The sequence below is a fragment of the Monopterus albus genome, unplaced genomic scaffold (assembly GCF_001952655.1).
Source record: "Monopterus albus unplaced genomic scaffold, M_albus_1.0 scaffold218.1, whole genome shotgun sequence".
Lineage (NCBI taxonomy): Eukaryota > Metazoa > Chordata > Actinopteri > Synbranchiformes > Synbranchidae > Monopterus > Monopterus albus.
This window is the reverse complement of record NW_018128098.1, coordinates 209,549-223,310: the sequence shown is the minus strand read 5'-3', so window position 1 is coordinate 223,310 and position 13,762 is coordinate 209,549.

The following is a 13,762-nucleotide window of genomic DNA, read 5'->3' as shown; positions in this document are numbered from 1 at the left end:
CAGAGGCAGTCAAGCTGTTTCTACTATTTATGCTAAGCTAAGATAACTGGCTGTAGCCTCATACTGTATTTACCATACAGACCTGAAACCAGTATTGATCTTCTCATCCAACTCTCTGCAAGAAAACCAGTAAGCTTATTTCCTCAAATGTCAAACTATTCCTTTACATGTGTCAGTTTTATATTTATAGATGCAGTTTAATATTTGCTGTGCAGCAACCACTACAGGTATTGACATGCTGAATGTGTTTTTGCCTCTACTTTTCTTGTCTTGAAAACCAGAAATGTGTCCTTAAAGTCCTGAAGGCCTTGTGTGCTTCTACTAAAAGGTCTTCCTGGCTTTAGTGTGCACCTACAGTATACTTAATTCCAGACTCTCCTTAAGAGAAAATACACCCAGATAGACTGTCTCAGGAGAGCCACAGACATGAGATAAAGACATTCTGGGCACTGTCAGAGAGGCTGCTAGGAATCTCTGGCAATGGGTTTAGCTCGGTAAAATACTGAGCTTGCATTAATATTTAAGGGATAACCTTTCAAAGTCACAGCATAGCGTAACTGTCTGTGGTCACTGTCGGCTACCACGTTTTAAGGTTGCACCCGTATATGTTGGCAGCAATGAAACCATACAGCGGTCTCAGAGGGGTACAATAAGGTAGAGTTTTTATGCAGTACCACTTCAGAAGTATGACGCAAACACTGCTCCTGAGTCCTCTTGAGTGGTCTTTTGGTAGTTGAGTACTCTCGGGCAGGTGAATGGCCCAGGCTTTCCACTCCAGAGCAAGGGTCTGCTAGGGCTCTGCATGAAGCTGTGAGCCCTTCATATGGCTGCCTCTTCAGAGATGTTGTTGTTAGATTATAAAAGCCAGGCCGGATGCTTTCAGCATGGAGCCAGCCGCCATGCTCCGCTCTCACGGGCTCATTTGTTAAAGGCTATAGTCTTTCTTTTCCCACATCGCTGAAGTGTGTACTTCCTGTGTGCATTTGAAGCTTAAGCTCTTTGCTCAAGTAGAATTTTCTTCCTCACTTAATCAAATAGTGGAATATCTGCAGATGAAAGGTTGTACCTCAGAGTGCCTATTGCTGGACACTGAGGGGGTCATTCTCTCGCCTTCCGCTGATCAACCTCTCAATGGAGGGCTTTCAGCAGGTTCTCATACGAAAGCCCATGCTGCCCTGTTCTATTTAGAGGAGAGCTACTGTGCAGACTAAGAAACTGGAGTGGCCTAAGTGTTTTACAGCAGGGCTAAACATAAGAACATAGGCCAATTCTTTAATTCTGCTTGAATTCTTAGCGCCAAAACTCAAAGACCCTACAGAAAATCATAAGGGGGTCTGAATATGTGGGCTTGCACATGCAAACTACTGTGTGGATGTTTTTTGTTTGTTTGTTTGTTTGTTTTATAAGCTGCCAGGCACTGATCACAGCCCAGGCCAGAATCCTGTCTGGTTCTTTAAGGTGGCATTCTGTTTTCTACCCTCCCCCATCCATCACACAGAGAATCAGGGGTTTTTTTTTCCCCAACAGTGAGGGACTAGCACCGTGCTGAAATGCAGAATAATAATCCTCTAATCACCTGAGTATTGCCAGTCCTAGGTTTTATCTGCAATGGATGTGAAAGCCCCCAGTGCCTAGTGATTACAGCATTTGATCTGGGTAATAATGTCTTCACTGTTGCCCTGTCTAGGGCCCGAAGGCAGCACAGTTCTAATCCACAGTGCATTCTAGTGGAATCGCATTACACAAAGACCACCAGGGTTCTCCTCTAGAGGGGAGGGGGAGGAGGGGGGTTAAAGGAGAAGGTTGCCATGGAAACAAGCTTCTCTCTCTCTCTCTCTCTCACACACACGCACACATACATGCAACACACACTCTCTTGGGATAGATAAGCAAAGGACAGGTTCTGTGTTTACTTTCCATGGGCCCTTTAATCCCTGAGCAGGCTCAGCCCTGATAACACAAGGCCTGTACAACCACCGACCACTGACAGCAGATAAGCACCCCAGCAGAGCAGAGTAGTCATCACCCTCCAACCAGGATGAACAAACCTGGGAAACCCAAATTCATTTGGATTAGGCTGGATTGCCGCTGCTGCCACCATCGCCTCTGCTGCTGCTTTTGCTAGAACTGCTCTGTTCAGACTACTGATGTTCACAGGAGTTTCTGCATGAGAACTCGATGTTGCACTTCACCCTGTGGAGTCTCAGCGCTTAGTCAGAGGACACAACCACAGTAATAGACTGGATGCTATTTTAGATATTGAGGTCAAGGGACTGTCTGCACTGGCCAGGTTTGTGTCACTGCAGCTGGAGGGCTATAAAACTAGAAAAACTAAATTCCTTATGATGTGTCCTGAGGAGCAGACGACCACACATTATCAGTTTATTTTTTCACTAGCTTCTCATGTCTGCCTTTTTTAAAATGTCTGTTTTCCACTGGAAGGCCAGATTACTGTCAGGACATTCCTTTGTATTTGTTCCAAGTATCCACTATAAAACCAGCAATGCGATACCCAGAGTAATTAGATTTGTATGACACTAATGCCCTGAGAAGAAGAAACCAACATGCTTTTTGATGTTGAGATCAAGACAATCAACTACAAATACTTTTTTATTATGTGCATTATGCTAAAATGCTAATTATATTTCCACACACATTCTCTGATTAAGGCCCCGCTGGAGGTGTATATGCAACATGACTAATTACAGAGGAAATGGTGGTATTGAGGTAAAAGAGGGGGGAGAGCTGGATTTCCCTCTAGCCCCTTCTCCTGCCTGTGTTTATTTCTAAAACACCCTTTTTTTATAAAGCTGTTGAACAGCTTGATTACAAGTTAACAAGAAGGGACTGTCTACTTTATTTCAAAGGTTTGGAGGCCTATATTTCCTAAAACGTTAATATGGTTTTAGCTCAGTTTTTGGCCAAAAAAAAAAGAGACTGTTCCAGCTGATTCAACACCATTAGGATGAAAATGTTATTACTGTGCAGGTGAGTCTTCACTTGTTCTCTCAGGGGTTGTTGAATAATAACTGATTAAAAAAATAATCTATACCATAAGTTAAAGTGATGCTTTACAACAACATATGTTTGTTCATGTGGGCTAAGGCAGGGCGGCCTACAGTATTTACGGAATATTATGTGGTGTTTATGAATTAACTAATGCAAAATATGTAGGCCTATAAATGTTTCCTACTTAAAGGGTCAGTCTAGTTTTAGTCAACATATTTCTTATTGTAAACAAATTCACTGAAAAGACCAACACCAACAATATGTTGTTCTAGCTCTCCTAACTTTTGACTTCCCTGTCACACTAATCCCCAGTTCCTACTAAAAATGTACAGTAAATCTCTAAAAACAAGTCAGGAATATGTAAGTTCTTTTTTTCAGTCTACAACAGCTGGACACAGTAGGTCTTTTTTAAACAAATGTCAAAGAGGAGTAAATATTCCAAGAGAAATAGTAAATAGTTTGTTGGGGACTATTTCGGCTATGGATTAATGCACAATTGGTGCTCTAGTGAAATTAAATAAACTGTAGGGCCAGTGTTTGTTGCAAAGAAGCAAACTGTCATGCAGTGCAACAGTATGGCTCACAACAGAGGTCTGTGTCACAGGAATACATCCACCAGGCTATGTAAACACAGACAACGTTAGTCGCTAGGCTTGGTCGGCCTAACATCTTTCTGTCTCCTTGCAGGTGCGCACTTGTCAGCTCTTCCTGTTGGTTTAATCCGAGCAGCTGCGTGATGCCAGTTTAAGGAGCAGCCCAACCATAGTTTCCACTTAATAATAAGTATTTAGCATGGCTGAAATTTCTGCACACATTTACTTGATATAGCTTAAACAGGCTACAACAAATGCTCCAGCTAAAAACATGGATTAGTCAGCGTTACTAAACCTGAGCTGTCGCCATCCTCATTGACGCGTTGCAGCGACATCAGAAGTGCTTCACGACCACAGGGGCTCCCATTAAGAAGAAAACCACAAATATAACATCCACCTTTCAAGTCTACAGAGGGTGAGTTTTTGATTTTGGCTGTGAACTGAATGCATGTGTCTGATAATAGAAACAGAATTGGGGGAAATAGGGGTAAAACAATAAGGAGCTTGTGCTGCAGATGGACCAAAGACCCTCAGTATAGGCCTAAATGTTTTTAAAAAAGAGGAAAACAATAAACAGTGAAACTTTAAATGTTTATATTTCACCATAATTTGGCTTCCCCCCCTTATTTTCACCTGTGAAAGTAAATCAGTCCTTGTATTTTCAAACTTAAAACTAATGAACCCTGATCTCAGAAAATATGACAAAAGGCAACCCTAGTTAAAAGTGTTAATTGCAAGTTATTCATATACTGGTTAAAAGAACTAAAGAGTTATTATTCTGTAGGTATAAGCCATCTTCAGGACAGGTATCATAATTTCACAGGACTTGGTGTCCTGCTATGACAGCATAGTGGATGGACTAGTGTGGAGGAAAGGTCATACTTTCAGCCATTATCTGAACAGCATAACTGTCTCATACTCTATTAGGGAACACTGGACATTTTGCTTTGCTCACAGCAAATGCTCTTATTTCAGTGTTTCTTTAGTGTAGTCATCACTAGAGGAGCAGAGAGCAGCCTGCGCTCTAAAAGGCATAGATTTTGATCATAAGGTTGCACAGCCCTGTCTCTTGGCTTTTTGGAAAGCTCAATACATATAGTGTAAGTAGTGAAGTGGCTGGGTGATCTCTATGCTGGAAAGCTCATCCCGGTCCAAACACAATGTTAGGTATTTTTAGTCAGATAGAAATTGGATAGATACTTTATGTATTAGAAATGTTTAGTGGAGATAGGATGTCTAGTTAGACTGTTAAATGCTTAGTCATGCTTATGAGTTTCTACAGGGTACATCTGGTCAAGGATAACTAGAGAGAAGAGTTGATGACTGTCAGCAGACAGGGTGTTTAATATTATTATTACGACGTGTATAACTGTAGCCTTAGCCATAATATGTTTAAGTCACGACATGTTACTAGAAGTCTGTGAGAATGTTTTTAGTTACACACCACTTAATCAACAGACACACACACATTGATTTGCTTCATGTTATGACTACTACTATGACCAGCTGCAAAGCTGGTAACAGAGACGTCTCGGTTGACGTTTCTGTGTAGTATGGGGCTAGCCCAACCGAGGGGATATAATGTATAGGCCTGGTGGGTTCAGGGTCTTTCATCTTACATCTGCCTGCGAGCAGTATGGAGGTGCAAGATACCTGAGTGTGTAATGTTAATTTTACCTGTGATCCTTTGAATAAATCGGCACTGTTTTGAAGTTACTTGGACTGTCTCGTCCCTCAGAGTTAGCAATGGTAAAAAGTACCGGGTACAACAACAAAGTGATGCATCTACTGGAGTGGACAGGCCTCGGTGTCAGTCTGGAGTATAGATAAGAATATCTTAGATCAGTCTGCAGATTGTTTCTCTGATTATTCAGAGACTTGTCTGGTATATAAAAAGGGTTAGGATTTCCAGCAGCCCCAGAAGATATTCAGATACCTTAATTTATTCAACAAGTGTCACAAAACTCAGTGATGGTGACAAAGGAAGCAGCAAATCTTCACCTTTGATGAGCAGATATTTGACATTTCTGTTAGAACAATAACTGAAATGATGAATCGATTATCAGAATTGTTGCCCTTTAATTTTCTGTTGAACAGTAATCAGCTAACCTATGCACTGTTGCATCTCTAATTCTTTTTACCTCATTGATGGAGATGTTACTTATGAGTAAAACCACAGTAGTGTTTTCTAAAAACAAGACAGCTCTGTAGGGTATTTACTTTGAAAAATACATTTAAGTAAAGACACCAGTCTAATGAGGTTCATCTGATGAAGTTGTTTGTGAAACATGGTTTTCTTGCCCCTGCTTTTGGTCTCTGGTGGTTTTTATTTTTATTTTTTTCCCCCCTGGTAAAACACTTTATTTCTATCCCTGTTTGGTTCATTGAAGCATCTGTCATTCCCAGTGCTCCCACTGAGCCTGACAAAAGCAGAGCCATGTTAGATTGAAAAGACAGAGGGGCAATCTTTCAAATGGATCTCTTTTCAAAAATATATTATGACATAATCATGTTTTCTCCCTAAAAGCCCAGGGGAGGCCTGTCTGTCAGATTGCAGTCCTCTCTTGGCTGCCTGGGCTGAACAGAAACAGCAGTTGTGTGTTAATAGAACCCAGAGGCACTCTGAAACCTTACCCATTCTGCTTTTACACTGTCAGTCAGGAGATTAAAGTCAGGGAAACATTACAGGAGGCTGGATAATTGCCCCTGTGTCTCCAGCAGACAAAAGGCAACGCTCTGGCAATTCCCTCGGTAAATTGTCAAGAGAGGCTCAAGGATCCTTCAAGGCTGCAGCAAATTGTACAGTGCTGTCTAACAAACTACCAATCTCTGGATATTATGAGGCTTCCATATATCCTTGGCCATAATGACAGCTTGCACTGCTATAATGGAGTGCAGGCACAAGATAGCTTTTGTGAGCATGCTTCCAATAGAAAAATTACTACCTTGGTTCCCCGTCTGTGCTTTTCATTTTTTCTTTTGTTCCCATTTGTATTTTGATTTATTCTTCTATCATTTTTATTTTCATTTTTATTCAGAGCTGAGTGCTGGCTGCTGCCACCAACAGATGATTGCAACCTTTACTCCTGAGGGCCACTTGATCCCCTGACAGGAAAAAAAGAATCTGCAAGCAGTTAATGAGTTGCCATCCATGCCTGGTGTTAAGGGTGCCTACAAATTAACAGCGGCTTTTGACAGAGTTCTCCTTTCCTGCTCTTGCCACCACTTTGTCTCTCATTCTCCTGACCCCCATCCCCCCCCGCCCGCCCCTCCCCGTGCGCCTTCCCTCTACCTGCCTGCTTCATGCTCCAGTAGCTCCGTGGTGGGAGCAGCGCTGTCTCGGCTCTGGCTCTGAGCGGCACTCATTGTCAGTGCAGTTCATGTTTGGAATTAGCCATTTAATGAGAACAAAAGAAATTAATTGGTGGTTTAAGCCTAATGAGATGTCTGTGAAATTAACGGGGCTCATCAATAGAAACAAATAAAATCCTTCAGCTTGTTGTTGGGGTGCGTTTTTGTGACAAAGGTTTGACACAATGATGAATAGCAGGTCAGGAGAGACCATCTGTGCCTTTTTTTTTTTTTTTTTTTTTTTTTTTAAACCCGCACCCCCTGCAGGAGGGGGGGTGGATTGTAGGCTGGCTTGAAGAGATGGTGATAAAAGAGAGAACGAGGGCGAGCGAGAAAGGGGAAGGATGGGAGAGAGGAAAAAAGCTGAGAAAAAAACAAGTTCACTCACTTTATTCATCGCCCTTTAGCATGATACCGCTGTCTAACCATGGTGACAAAGGAAATAAAAAACACAGGCATTAGCATGTGAAAAGCACTGGGTCTCCGACTATGTGTCCAGAAAGCCAAAGAGCTCTGATTTCGAGGGATATTTAACCTCCATTCATACAGCAACAAAGGCCTGGCTGTCACGCTGAGAGCAGTGGTTCAGCCTGATTGGGGCTCAGGGGGTAGGGAGGAATGGAGAGGAGGGGACAGACAGGATCACAGACCTCATTTGTTCCCCCTCTTTACTTTAGCCTGTCTCTATTCCCACTGAAGAGCAGCATTTCCTCTCTTCACACCCCTCCCCCCTTTCTCAAAGTTATAAATGTATGACCTGAGGAATAAATTGGATGGGAAGGAGGCGAGGAGGCAGCATAGAGAGGAGTAATACATCTCTATCGTGTTCACTGACCTTTATTTACCGTGCATCGAGCAACATTGTTATGTGTCTGCCTCGCTTCCTCTGCTTATGATGGGCCGGTATGGAAGTTGCGGACGTGATGGAGGTGGTTATCTGCATGTCTTCAGCCCAGCCAGCAACTCTGCCCTATGCTTGTTCTCTGGCCACCCAGCAGGGCCGACCCGGCCCAACCTGTTTGTGTATCATAGAGAAACTGTTTGCTTTCCTGTGCTGATCAAATAAACAGGCCGTGTCTTTGGGGGCAGGAGGTTGGAGGAGTGGTATCTGTGTGTTGTTTAGCTCTCTGGGTGTAGATAAGGAATTGTTTGATGGGGTAGAGAGAACCAAGAGCGATTTAGGTCAGCTAATCTGATTTACACAGAGATGGTCCAGCTGGAGTTGAAGCTTAAAGACCTAAGAGCTGCTCCAGTACACTGCGACAGCAATAACAACTTGAGCAGTTCTTGGTGCAGATTAAAAACGGTTGACGTCGTGCTCAAAACAAAGGAGGCATGTGGCTAAAGTCTTTTTACTTAGCTTGTTTACATGCATGTACATCTGCTGCTTTTGATCCCACAATTATCACAGTTTATCTGTGGCCAAATATCAGACTTGTGCCTGCCAGAGAATCCAATAGCACCAACTGATCGTCAGTTTATTCATCCATCAGATCATTGTTTTTCTCTAGGAACCTGTTTACAGAGTACACAGCATAAAATCACATGTTATGTTCCCCATTCTTTCCATTGCTCTGTCACTGCTGCAGCTATTCTGTAGCTTTCGTGGGCGATTTTCTAATTTGCAGATTGATCAGCCTTGGCATTCTGTTCACATTGAGCTAGTTTTCCATGTTTCTTCTAGATGCACATAGCAGGTATTCAGTGCTTCACCCCTTGCCATTTGTCTGTGTATTTAAAATGCACAGCTGAATAATTGCACTGCCAGAACCATCACTTCATCCATAGGAATGACTTGCACGCTTGGCTGCTGTTTCTAAAGTGTGCTTGGCTAATCCACTCATTGCTTAGTGCATTCAGTGCTGTGAACCATACGGCACCCACTTGGATGCCCGTGCATAAATTACTGCCAGAGTGCTGGGAGGATTTTCCTTAACGATCGCCAGCGCTTTAAATGCTTCTGCTTCAGCAGTCGATACCGCTCAGCCCATTCAATTATTCAGTAGCCCGTCCCTCATTAACAAAATCCTGACCTTGACATGTCTGCCCTATTTCTATCCCCTGACAGACTCAGCTCTCAAAACGGCTGTTTGCTCTGATATTGGCTGGGAAATCCATGCATATTGATATGCTGTTTGCAGTATAATTGAAAATGTCAGTTATGAGGCCCATGCAGTCAAAGGTCAGCCCAAAGAATAAAAGCTGACAGGATGTTATGTACGGAGCATTTATAGTGTAAGGATGAAGATGGATCACAGTAGGATCACAAATAGAATAAATTCTGATTTATAAACTTGAAAAAATTATTATAGTTATGCTCTATGTGCCAAACACACACAGAGAGAGAGCATTTTAAGATGTTTTAAGCCTGAAGTAATTACATGACTCTATTCTCTGTTTTTAATATGACTATGGATTGGTTTGTGGTCACTTGATTGAAATTCTAATCTGGTTCCAAAGGTCAGATGTTCATCATTCATATCTCATGGTCTAGGTAAACATCCACAGCTCAAACATTCAATAGGACGTATGAATATGCTCATCAAATTGGAAACCCGCTATCTTTAGAGGTGTAGCAGGTGTCCAGTGGGTGCTGTCTAATCTCTGAGTGTTGCATCTTGTGCACCAGTGACGTGTCAATCAAAAGCTGTCATGCTTTCCGTCTCCGAGTACTTCCCACTCACAATCTGACTGTCTTAATCTGCTCCACAGGGGTGGGATCTGAGGTTAAAGTGCTCACCACTCTTTTTACATAAACAAAGATTTGAAACTCAGTCCCCTCAGTCTGCTTGCTGACAGCCCCCCATCCCCACCAGATCCCGTCCTCCCTTCACGCAGCGCAATGACTGCCTGCTGGTTCTTTAATCGATTGCTAATGGGTTCAATTCCATCGTTGAAGAGCTGCTTGGAACCTGGCCCTCAGATTGAATGAAGTGGAAATACCATTTGCAGCTTTATGAGCCGTTATACTGCAGCAAGAGACCTCTATTCTGCATGCTTCATAGCACTGCAGAGAGTATTGCACCACTGCTTGATGGTTTTTCTTATGCTGGCTCCTGCTACTGCTTTCGTCTCAGTGCTTTCCATTTACATTGTGCCCTAAAGCATTTACATCCATTCAGTCTACAACAAAATAGCTTTGCTTTGCTGCATTTTTCACAAGACTTGATGTGTAGGGTAATTACCATAGTATATATCTGTCCTGTAAACACGAGACCCATCAGATTCACACCATCTTTAAGCCATGATATTTTTCATCAGTTTTTATCTGAAGCATGTACCTATGGACCTGTGTAATGCAGAGGCTTCAGGGATCATGGTGTCTTATTACCCAAAGCAATGGGCTTGCAGTTCAGAGAATATGAAATATGTGAGTAGTGGAGAAGTTATGAAACAGCTTTTTTTTTTTTTTAATACCACATTTCCACTGTCAGAGGATGTTGCAGTGAGAGAGGCTGTGTCTCATACTCTGCTCTCTGGTTTACAGATCTGCCCAGATTTCTGCAGTGCTTCTATGAGCTTGCTCTGGCTGAAATGCAAAGCTAAGCAGCCAGCACTGCTCTACATTTCACAGCCAGTCCCAGCAGACATGTGCTCTTTGAAGCATTTCTGGGCCAGGGATACAAGTCTTGTTTGTTCAGTACTTCTGGAGAGAGAGGGGAGAGAGAGAGAGAGAGAGAGACAGAAAAATGTAAGCTATTTTTTTCTTCCACTATGGCAAAGAGTAACATTCTTTGACGTCTCAACTGAAAGCCTTGTATTACAGCACTTGCTGCCAGATGCCTTGATAGAATCACCCATGTCAAACAGGAAGAGAAATAAATGCTTCATTGAACTAGAGCTTAGCTTAGTGATGGTGGGAGGGAGGAATGGTGAGGGAGAGAAAGGGAGGAGTGAGAGGGCTGCTACGTATGTGGGCATGCATGGGTGTCAGTTCACCGGGGCGAGTTATTCTCAACCCTCAGTATAAGCACTTTCCTAGATGTAGTGTGAATGGCTAGTGTGCCTGGCCTCATCAATGGACATGTATCTTCTGAAAAAAACCCACTGTAATCAAGGAAACCAGCGATTTTGAAAGCCAACCTGGTGCCAGCGGATGCAGCAGAGTACAAAGCACGTTTGTGTTTGTTCTTTCAGGCTCATCTTGCAGCGCCAAGTAGAGTATGACAGGATTTACATGCAGGCTCCTAATCTCTGTAAGCGAACCTGTTTCGGGATGTAATTCACATGGTATGTCTTTTGATTCGGATTAGTCTGGGCAATCCTCTTACCCTTGGCTCAGTATAACTTATCACTGACAAGGCTGTCTCGTGGAGCAGTGCAAATCCTCATATCCACCCCTCCCAGACTTCCAACTCTTAATTCTAATCTGCCCAAATCTGATCTGAGACTTTGACTTCCAAATACCTCTTGAAAGCCAGAGCTCATGCTGAAGTTCATGCAAGGGCTTTGGATTATATAAATTGAGGTTAGGGATTTCCAATATGGCCTTATGTTGGAGAATAGAGCAGGGTGTAGGTTGTGGTGGAAAACCTGTATTTTATCATGGAGTGTCTGTAATATTCAGTCTTAAATGAAGGTATCATCTGCTCCTTCTTTGGTAATTGATATTGTGGCTTTTGCATTAATTTACAAAAAGAAGTCATTTTCTGTACTCTAAAAAAATTGCATATATAGTCCCTTTTTTTTCAGTGCACTTCAGCTATATTTCAAAAATTAAATTGCAGGATAAAAAAGTTTTTTAAACATCAACAGTGCATACTTTACTTGATGATGTGCTTTGATGTGAAAATACCATAAAATATTTAAATGTATGAGTCGCGTTCCTGATCTCTTAAGGGTCTTTATAATTCAATAAACAGGATTTAAAGTAGAACAGGCATGCTCCACTCTTTCTGCCACAGCCAGAAGGCCACAAACGGGCTCTTATTAAACGTTGTAAGATTACGCCTTAATCTCACTGAGCACATGTTGGGTGGAATAAAAGCAATTTTATTTCTGAAACTGTACTCCACACAGCTCTCCCTTTCTATAATCTTATCCCGGCTTCGGCTGCAAAATGAAAAGTCTTGCTGGTGTGCCAAAGCTGCTGTGTGTTTTGAGGAGGCTTGGAGATCAAGGTCTTAATTGAGAGTTAGAACACATTAATGTACCTGTGCTTGACTTGGACTGCAACTACAGCCCAAAGACAAACTTGTTTCCTGGTCGGAGAGGATCCAGGGGCCACGTTTTCTGCTCTCAGTGAGACAGTGGTGTGAAGATGACGATAAGCCAAAGCTCTAAATCCCAGACTCAGCTGTCTTATCTGCTGCTGGGCCATGTGGCATGCTTTAATGGAGGCGGCTCACTGCCTGAGCTTTAGCTGCAGTCGCACTAAGATTCTCCCTCACCTCAACTAGGCTTGTTTGTTGTCAGTTTTTGATTGAATCTTTTGAATTAAGGTTTCACCTCAGTTAAAGTCATCCTGTGGTTTAATTCTTCTGGCTGCTGCATTTCCAGGAAGGAACAGTCTAATTTAATCTCTTATCATGTGAGAGAATGACAACAATTCTAAGACTAATAATACGCTGAAAAGTAATCAAACTTTTACTCTACTGGAACACTAAAGATTTGCCCTTTTGTCCTCATTGTCTGCTGTAAAGGAACAAAGCCTTAAGTACAAAGAAACGATCACACACTCGATGCACGTGGATTTTTCTTCAAGCAAAACACAAATTGCAATGACAAAAGAAACTGCTAGTCAGCAAAGCTTTTGGAAAATGACTCTGTGCAGTCAGATTTATTTTTTTTGACCTACACCTGAGACATTTTTATTATGAAGACAAAAAGTGAATGTTTATACAGCCAGCACCTGATAAATTCATGTCACCTATTCACCTAGAACCAGAAAAACTTTATAGTCCTTCACAAGGCAATGAAAACTTATCTTTAATGTGACACAATTAGAAACGTATCGTAGATTTAAAATGAGATTGTTGTGGTTATTATTAACATTATGGCTGTACAGGAAGTAGCAAAGTGTGGTCAAAACATGTGAAATTGGAGTCACTGATGGCTGAAAACTCTGACTCGTTGCTTCCAGGTTCTCAAATGTGAGAATCTCCTGCTTTTCCCTGTTTCATATAATTGTGAATTGAATATCGTTGGGGTTTGGACTGTTGGTCAGACAAAGGATAGTTAAAGGCTTCACTTTGAGCTTGAAATTGTGATCATATTTTCCACTAGCTTCAGGATATGGCTACTGTATACAGGGTCAGTTGGCAGCCCCCTCAGTCATAAAGTCATATAAAGGAAGGCTGGATTGGCCTTGTTTCAAAGTGATAGCCTTATGCTGCAGTGCCTCTGGCATTCAAATCAAATCAAATCAAATTTTATTTGTATAGTGCCAAATCACAACAAAAGTCATCTCAGGACACTTTACAAAGTAAGGTCTAGACCTTACTGTTATCAATATTATTACATAGGGAAAACCCAACAAATCCCCCTTGAGCAAGCACTTGGCGACAGTGGGGAGGAAAAACTCCCTTTAACGGAAGAAACCTCCGACAGACCCCGGCTCTTGGTGGGCGGCCTTCTGCCTCGACCGGTTGGGGTGAGTGGATAGAGGAGAGACAAAAGAAGAAAAGCAACAAGACACAACAATCAAACACTGATCAGGTCGATGTGGCTGGTGACTGCTCATCAGAGATGTAGAGCTCCAGGGCCAGGGCAACCTGCAGAAAGGTACAGGGAGAGAGAGAGGACACACTACAGGAGAGAGGAGACACAAAGTTAGTGATGTGTAATGGTAGCATATAGAAGCATAGGGA